The sequence below is a fragment of the Neophocaena asiaeorientalis genome, unplaced genomic scaffold (assembly GCF_003031525.2).
Source record: "Neophocaena asiaeorientalis asiaeorientalis breed wild unplaced genomic scaffold, Neophocaena_asiaeorientalis_V1.1 scaffold7, whole genome shotgun sequence".
Taxonomy (NCBI): domain Eukaryota; kingdom Metazoa; phylum Chordata; class Mammalia; order Artiodactyla; family Phocoenidae; genus Neophocaena; species Neophocaena asiaeorientalis.
The window spans coordinates 18,889,203-18,898,192 of record NW_020185337.1 but is presented as its reverse complement, the minus strand read 5'-3'; positions in this window follow the sequence as shown (position 1 = coordinate 18,898,192).

Genomic DNA, 8,990 nt, shown 5'->3' with positions numbered 1-8,990 from the left:
TCCCGGACCGGGGCACAAACCCGTGTCCCCCGTATCGGCAGGCGGACTCTCAACCACTGCGCCACCAGGGAAGCCCTCTTTTCACTTTTGAAATCCTTAGTGTCATGTTCATTTTACATTTGTTTTAATTAATTTCTGCTAATTAAGCAGATCATCACTGGGGCACTTTGTGCCACACATACTTAAAATTATCTGCCTGCATAAGTACAAATTAAAAATCCTTCTCTAAGCACTAAATTTGCCTTAGGGAATAATACTGCAAGTAGTATAATTGTGCATTGTGTGTGTGTGTTTCTATGAATCAGAAAATCTAACTGGACTACTGTGGCATTTTGAAAAAACATCTCAGTTGGCAGTTTTATTAAAGAAGACAAGTTAGCCTTCTCCCAAATTTAGGGGCTTACACGGATACACATGACTAGTTTGGAACATAAATAAATTTAAACCTGGGCATATTAAAGGATATTAAGGGATTATTTTTCATAGGAGATATTGTCTAATACCATGCCACCTCTATTTCTGATATAAAAGAGATTATTAAAATTTTAGCTTGCATAAAACCAATTAATAATTCTCTTATGGAGGGAAAAAATATCTTATTTTCAGAGGCAGTCACAAATTATACTTGGGTCCTAGACAAAGTAAAAACAAAACTACAGAAAAGCTTTGAATACCAACATAGTTTGAAAGGCCTAATGGGAAAAAATATTCAGTGCAAACCTGGATAAAAAAAAAATAGATTAAAAACGGTCAGTGGCCTGACTCAAAATGATAGATTGACAATTCTATCCATGTAACAAAAAGGAAATATGAAGCATAAACCTGTAAAACAAGAATAGATTTTGATAATAGGCCAGAATCGTGAAAGAAATCTAGAAGACAGAAACTCAATGGGATCAGATGTTAGAGTGAGGCTAGAGAAAATTATGACCAGAATATAGGCAGAGATGTGGTTGGATGGGAAAAGGCAGTTCATCCCGTAATGCTCGGAGAAATCTCATGTTCAGAGTACACAAAAACACAAAGTAGGAAGGACCTCTAGAACAGCAATCAGGATCATTCAGTAAAGGCTGCATTCAAGCAGACTCTGCAGTCAGGACTTTTTCCAGCTCATAATGCTCGTGAATAGGGGGTGACTAACAGTGCAGATGGTAGGTTCCCTTTGTAAGTCAGTGTGTTGCAGAAGGAGAGAGCAGAGAGAATGGAGGGAATAAATTAAAGAACAACATTTTCAGAAGTAAGAAAAGATATCTCTTTAGATTTACAGGGTCTAGCTAGTGTCAAACAGGACCAATAAAAGAAGAGTCATACTTAGACATAGCCTAGAGAAGTTTTAGAACCATAATGTATTAGCTTCCTAGGGCTATTGTAACAAAGTACAGTGTGGCTTAAAGAACAGAAGTCTATTCTCTCACATTTCTGAAGGCTAGAAGTCTTAAATCAAGGTGTTGGTCAGGCCATGTTCTCTTTGAAGGCTCTAGGAGAGGATCTTTCCTTACCTTTTCCCTGTGTCTGATGGTTGCTGACAATGCTTCGTGTTTCTTGGCTTGTAGATACATCACTCCAATCTCTGCCTCTGTTATCACATGGCATTCTTCCTGTGTGTGTTTGTGTCCAAATTTCCCTCTTATAAAGAAATCTGTCATTGGATTAATGCCCACCCTACACTAGTATGAGCTCATTTTAAATTGATAACATCTGCAGAGACTCTGTTTCCAAGTAAGGTCACATTCACAAGTGCCAGGAGTTAGGACTTGAATATATCTTTTTGAGGAACACAATTCAACCCGCAGCACATAAGAACAATTTTAAAAAAATGAAAATCCTCCAGAATGATCATCATCACCAACAAAATGACAGGTTACTTATAAAGAAATAAAAATAAAATTGACAATCATCTACTCATCAACAACACTGTATGGGAGAATAAAATGAAGTAATGTCTTCAGAGTATTGAAAAGATATAGTTTGAACCTAAAATACTATACCCCCAATAACTATCATTCAAATTGAGGACAAAATAAAGAGTTTTTTCAGTCAGGTAAGTCTTCTAAAAGTTAGCCCCTTGGACAAATTGCTGTTTCTTGGTAGGCCCAACCATCATTCCCATCCTCTTTTCCCATAGCCTTATAACAGCCAAGGTTGCCCGCATTATACATTTCTGGCCAATAGTAAGTGAAATTTTTTCATTGAGTACCTGGGAAAGTTTTTTTTTTTCTTGATGCAGATTTTATTCTTTTCTTTTCCTACTAAGGCTTACATGAGACCTGTAGCAGTAGCTGTTCTGTAACTATGAGGAAAATAAAATTGCAGTGATGTCGGCCTAATGTTATGTAGTACTGAACCAACATCTTGTAGTTATAAGACACAAATCCCTATTTGTCTAAACTACTGTTATATGTGTATCTCACTTGCAGACAGGATATTCCTAATTAATACATTACAATCAGATCCTTTGAAATGATTATGTGAAAATTTAATCCAGCAAATGAGAAAGAGAATCTAAGAGGGAATATGATGGAAGATGAAAACAGTGATGATCAAAGAAATCAGTAAATTTATAGTTAAATATACACAAGTGTTGATGGAATTATGAACAAATTAGTAACATTTTAAAATTTAAATCCGAGAAGATTTCAGGTGATAATTTGGGAAAGTAGTAAAGGAGAGTACAAATGGTATAATGTTTTTGATATATTTGGAGAGTCAGTATTAACTGTACATATGTAGAATTAAACATAGAATTAAGATGATCACAAAAAGAATAAAAAATAGATTAACTTCTAAACCAAGAAACACACAATCAAGGAAACACAATTATTCCAGTGAACTGTAGAAAAAGGAAGAAAGAACAAAAAGCGTGGGGAATAAAAAAATGTAAAATAAACTACAGAAATAATTCTGAACATATCACTTCCCATAATAAATATTCAGTAATTACTCTATCAGAAAAAGAGGGCTAGTCACACTTGGTAGTGGGTGAAATATACAACCACAAGCTGTTTGCAGGAGACATAAGTAATACAAAATGAATTAAAAAGCTAAAAATAACAAGGTGAAAATAAAAATCTCAGACAACTGGCAACAAGGACAGAACTGGTAATATAAATATTATACAAAAGAATGTATACCTTCCATACATTTTTAACATCAAATAGTATAACAATAAGACAAATTAAGTAAAACCTAATAGAAACATAGAGTTAATTTAATAAATTCTCAACTGTAATGGAAGACATAAACATATTTTTCTCAGAAACCAGCAGACTAAAGATATAAAAATAAATTAGAAGGTGAAAGATTGAATAAAGCCATCATAAAGCTTTATTTATAGTCATATATTCAACTTTATATCTTTAAAGCACCCAAGGGATCTTTATTAAAGTTGGCTGTACATTAAGTCACTAAGAAATTATTCAAAGCAGAAATTATATCAGTAGTTTTTCTATATACAATGTATTAAACTAAATTTTTTTGTGTGTATGTGGTATGCGGGCCTCTCACTGTTGTGGCCTCTCCCGTTGCAGAGCACTGGCTCCAGACATGCAAGCTCAGTGGCCATGGCTCACCGGCCCAGCTGCTCCATGACATGTGGGATCTTCCCGGACCAGGGCACGAACCGGTGTCCCCTGCATCAGCAGGCTGACTCTCAACCACTGTGCCACCAGGGAAGCCCTAAATTAAATTTTTTAAAAGCTGAGAACAGTTGTGAAATTAAAACTTGTCTACATTAGCATCAATACTTAACAGAATATGTGCAATACTTACAGAAAATAGAAACCATTGTTGGAAAAAATGGAATCCCTAAATAAATGAAGAGATAGACCATGTTCATGGATTGGAAGACTCAAGATTGTTAAGCTGTAACTTATACCCATAAATACATTTATGAATAAAAATATTTAACATCAAATGAGCCAAGGAGTTCAGAGAATATATTAAACTCGCATAATGTAAGAATGTAAGAAGAAAAAAATTAATAGATATACAAAATACTTAAAAAACAAACTAAAACAAAAAATAGTCTAATCAATAAAAACCAATACTAGTTAATTTAAAGATAAAGAAAGTGGACAACCATTGGATAATGAAGAAAAATGTGTCAAATTTTGGGAATGAGAAAGGGGACAGAGCTATTGATACAAATTTATATTTTTAATACAAAAATTTATATATAATTTTTAGTGTTTAGTTTGAGAATCTAAATCAAATAGATAAAATTTAAGGAAAGGGGCTTCCCTGGTGGCGCAGTGGTTGAGAGTCCGCCTGCTGATGCAGGGCACGCGGGTTCGTGCCCGGGTCCGGGAGGATCCCACATGCCGCGGAGCGGCTGGGCCCGTGAGCCATGGCCGCTGAGCCTGCGCGTCCGGAGCCTGTTGCTCTGCAACGGGAGAGGCCACGACAGTGAGAGGCCCGCGTACCGCAAAAAAAAAAAAAAAAAATGTAAGGAAAATATAAAGTACCAACATGACTCAGGAAGTAGAAAACCCTACTGATTCAGTAACTGTGGACAACTATATGAGTTAGATATTATCACTATTATTATAAAACTATTATATCAATATTATTTCCAATTTATAAATTAGTGTCTTAAGACACAGAGGGGTTAAGTAACTTGGTTAGGTAACACAACTGCTAAAAAGTAGAAGTCTGTCTACAAAATCCATGATCTTGAGCACCATATTATCCTATTCAAATAAAATTATGGTTTCATTTCTGCCACAACTAAGATTTTGTGCTATAACTTAAGAAATATCCCTGCATTAAAAAAAGCAAACTTTTTGATTTATTCAACTGTATTTGTCATATTATGACCCATTTACTTCCAGTCATCCCAGCAAAATGGGCATTCTTGTCCTTGGGAACTCTGTTTAAACCGAGTTAATTTAGGGAACTTCCCTCGTGGTCCAGTGGTTAAGACTCCGCGCTCCCAATGCAGGGGGCCCGGGTTCGATCCCTGGTCAGGGAACTAGATCCTGCATGCCGCAACTAAAAGAGCCCGCAGGCTACAACTAAGACCTCACGTAGCCAGATAAGTAAATAAATATTAAAAACAAAGCAAAATAAACCAAGTTAATTTATATTGAGTTAATATATCTTAATAATACTTTAATACTAAAGTGTAGTAAGAATAGAAATAATGATGTGAACAAAGTTCAGTAGGTGGACCAAAATAGGAATGACTAACTATGTGTGGAAATCAAGAAAGAGCCATAATTTTCTGAGCATCTACTGAGTTCTAGGAAAAATAATACGATGGTAAAAAAAAAAAAAACTTACCAGAAAACCCTGAAAATATCTAAAACTTATAAAGTATACTATAGTGTTCCTCATAATGCACAAAAACTGCCATTGGTAAAAACCAGGAACTGGAAATTGTCATTTCCTTCAATTCATTGTTAGAACCAATTTATCATGAAGACTGGCCTGTCAACTGTTTACGTGAAAGCACTTCACGTATGTTAATGTTAAGAGGTAAACGTTTTTACCCATTTTACAGATGGGGTAACTGAGGCCCAGAGACACTAATTACCTTTCTTTAAAGACTATAATTACAGCACATGGAAGGCCTGGAACTAAACTCCACGTTATTCTTTTTGTGTCTGTGAGAGGATAGCGATGGGAAGAGCGCAGGCAGGTGATGTTGCTCTCAGTTGATGATCCTGGAGAAGGATGTGGGAATTATGGGAGAGGAGCTCCCTGAGAGTGACAATCAGACTGGACCAAACGGAATATGGCGAGCAGACCATCAGTAAAGTCGACTGAAGAAAAATGCACAGTGTGAGAGTTGTGGGTTGGCTTATTTGGGGCAAAATGAGGACTGTAGCCCGGGAGACAGCCTCTCAGATAGCTGTGAGGAACTGCTCTGAAGAGGTAGGGAGAAAGTCAGGATTATATACGATTTTAGTCGAGGAGGGATGGGTGCCATCAGGCACACATTTTGGCAGTAGGTTGCTGCTAGTCACGAGAAGCAGATGTCACTGTTAGTGATTTTAGTGCTCTTCTACATATGAGAAGATGCAAGGATTTGGGCTCCTGAAGTATTCTGCAGAAAATATCTACCCGAAAGCCTACTTTGCCAGTTTTTTCCAGAGCACAGAGTGCTTCATTCCTGATCTCCACCCTGAACTCCTTTCAGGGAATGTTGAAGGTCAGCGACTACAGTGGCTAGTGACTTAATCCTTGTAGAGGCAGATGGCAAGTGACAGTGTTTGGTTGGCAGTAGAAAAGGTCTGGGGAGAAGCTACCGATCTGGGGTATAAAAGAGATAGAAATAGGATGCGCATTGTCTGTGAGAAAGGAGTTGAGCCTTTAGTAAGAGTATTTGATATGTGAAAGAGAAAGCTGGTGGGAAGGCAGGTAAATGGCAGAGAAGGGTGACCAGGGGCAGACACAGAAATGTAGCTTTGCAGACATTGATACTTTGCCTAAGATTTGTGTTTCCTGTGGTCACCTGGGTGGGGACCAAGCAATGCCATACTTAAAGAAACTTTGTCATGTCCAGCTGTGAATGTAGGTAGCTCTGCTTAGAACCAGACATTACTATAAAGGCCGTATTTTTGCAGGAGTTGCAACTGCTTGAGAACATATATTAAGCCAGGAGTCATTAAGTGTTGTGGGATAGTCTGGGTGATCTAAAGGGGGGCTTCCTGTAGGGCAGAGAATGGGAGACCTCTGTAGAGGAAGCAGAGGACAGGATGAGAAGGGCCGACAGACACGTCAGTGGGGTTTCCCTCTCCATTATGCACCTTGGTACATCAGCAGATCATTTGGTCAGAAGTAAAAGATGCTTGGAACATCCTTGAATTTAGGTGGAGGGCCTATAGGCAAAGGAGGGATTCCAGCCTCCAGTGAGCCTGGAGTCTTCATCTAAAAATGCATCTGCTCTGAGATCAGATTTGAAATACTAATAAACCCATTTCTCCTGAGATCCTTATATCTCCTGTTACTGATATAACCTAATTTCCTTAATTTTTTTCTTCTTTCAGACAAAAGCCAGCTACAATGGTGAGATGCGAAAAATTTGGTTTGGGCTTGTTTTTCCCAATTCTTGTAACTTTCTTTCTCAGACCCACTCCCCCAAGTGCCTAGAATACTCATGTTGTCGCTCCCAAGTATACCTCACCTCCTGTCATCACAATTACTTGTCCCTTGTTCATTCCCTTACTAATCCCATTGGGGTTAACCCTTACCTTACCTGTGGATGATAAAGGTATTATACCTAGCAGGGATGTTTGCATTTTAGCTAAAGATACCTAATACCTGAAATCCTTATTATGTGCAAATAAATATTTAAAAGTGGAATTTCAGGTACCCAGGTAGGCTACGTATCAAAGAGATTTGCAAAATTGAAAAAAAAATTTTTTTCTTGTGTGATATTTTTAATCTATAAACTGAGAGAAATAGACCAAAATTTCTTTTTAGTCCCTATGGGAACTAACACTCTGCTGATTTGCATTATGGAATATTGGGAAGATGCATTTCCTCCAGATGCATGCCTAATTCTATTACAAAGGATTACTACAAAGCTACACACCTCATCTGTGCATAAGGCGGGCTCTAGCTACTGCTATCAGATACATAATGCAAATAATGCCAACAACTCATTTTATCACCCTCTACCTACAGGTCAAAGAAGCCATATGAAATGCTATTACAGTTTTCAGGAGAGACATGAGAACACAGTTCAACAGACTGTATAGCTTTCCTTCTTTACACTGGAATAACTTTTCTTTATTTTGGAAGGAAGTCCAGAAAGGTGATAGCTGTGACAACTCACTTGGTAAATTAAAATAGCCATCTGTTTGAAAAAAAAAAAAAAAAGAAAAGCGTTTTTCAAAGGATCAGGAGACAGAAGTATAACAAGCACAGCTAGGATTGGTATTTTTAGTAATCGTCATTCTTACTGGAATAATTCCTTTCTGTCACTCTCCAAAGCACAGTACATTCCATTTTTTTATAAGCATATACATTCTTATTGAACTTTTCATACAACATGACCCATTTCTATCCAATTGCTTCCCTTCTCCATTCTCAAACTAACCTCTGATGACTTCACCATTGGTAGCAATTTAAAGAAATTCCCTGATTGGCATTCTCAGTACCAAAATGGTAATTTCTCAATGACAGATGGTATCTAGCCTAATATCAATTATTAATTGGGGAATTTTTTTCTTGTAACAAAAGTTCGGCCAAATCAACTAGTTATTGAGCTTCTACCATGTGTTCACATTTGGATGAAAAACTATAAAATGAAAGAAACTAATCGTTTCTGAGTGTCTACTATGGCTTTAGTACTTAAAAATAAATCATCTCACTTGAAATTCAGAGAAGTTCAGCCAGCTTCCCAAAGTCAAAAAGATATATAGCCTTAAAGTAATAGATTCAAGATCAATTTCAAATCTGTATAATTTGAAGACTGAGAAAAGACCCATCATAACATGCTACCTGCAGGCATAGAGAGATCTCTCAAAGTACAGAAAGCTAGGGGCAAGCCTACAGAGCAGAGAGAATGCCTAGGTAATCCAAAACATGTCAGATGAACGGGTGAGAGAGCGAGGATATCCCAATTGCCATAATTCTGTGACAGGAAATGTGGTGGACCTGGCTCTTCTTGAATCAGGGAGAAGAAAAAGAGACTTCCTATAGATTTATATACTGGGGCTGGAGGTATGGAGTTTGTAGCTGGAAGAATGGTTTCAGTGTTGGGTATGAAGTGCTCTGGACATCAAAGACAGGCCAGGAGGGAACAGTGCTGTCACTGAGTCTCTGGGATGCCCCTCGCCACCCCTTCTTCCCAGGATAACAACCCTAGGCTCAAGGTTATGTCTAACTTCCAGCATCATAGAGTAACCAGTGAGGTTGATTCTTTGGACATTAGAAGAGTAGCACCCTGTCCCTGAGGCTACAGGTGGGGGGCTGTTTCTGAGCAGAGCATATGGGTGGCATAAATCATTCAACTCCCCCGTCATTATCCATATGCATGGAGG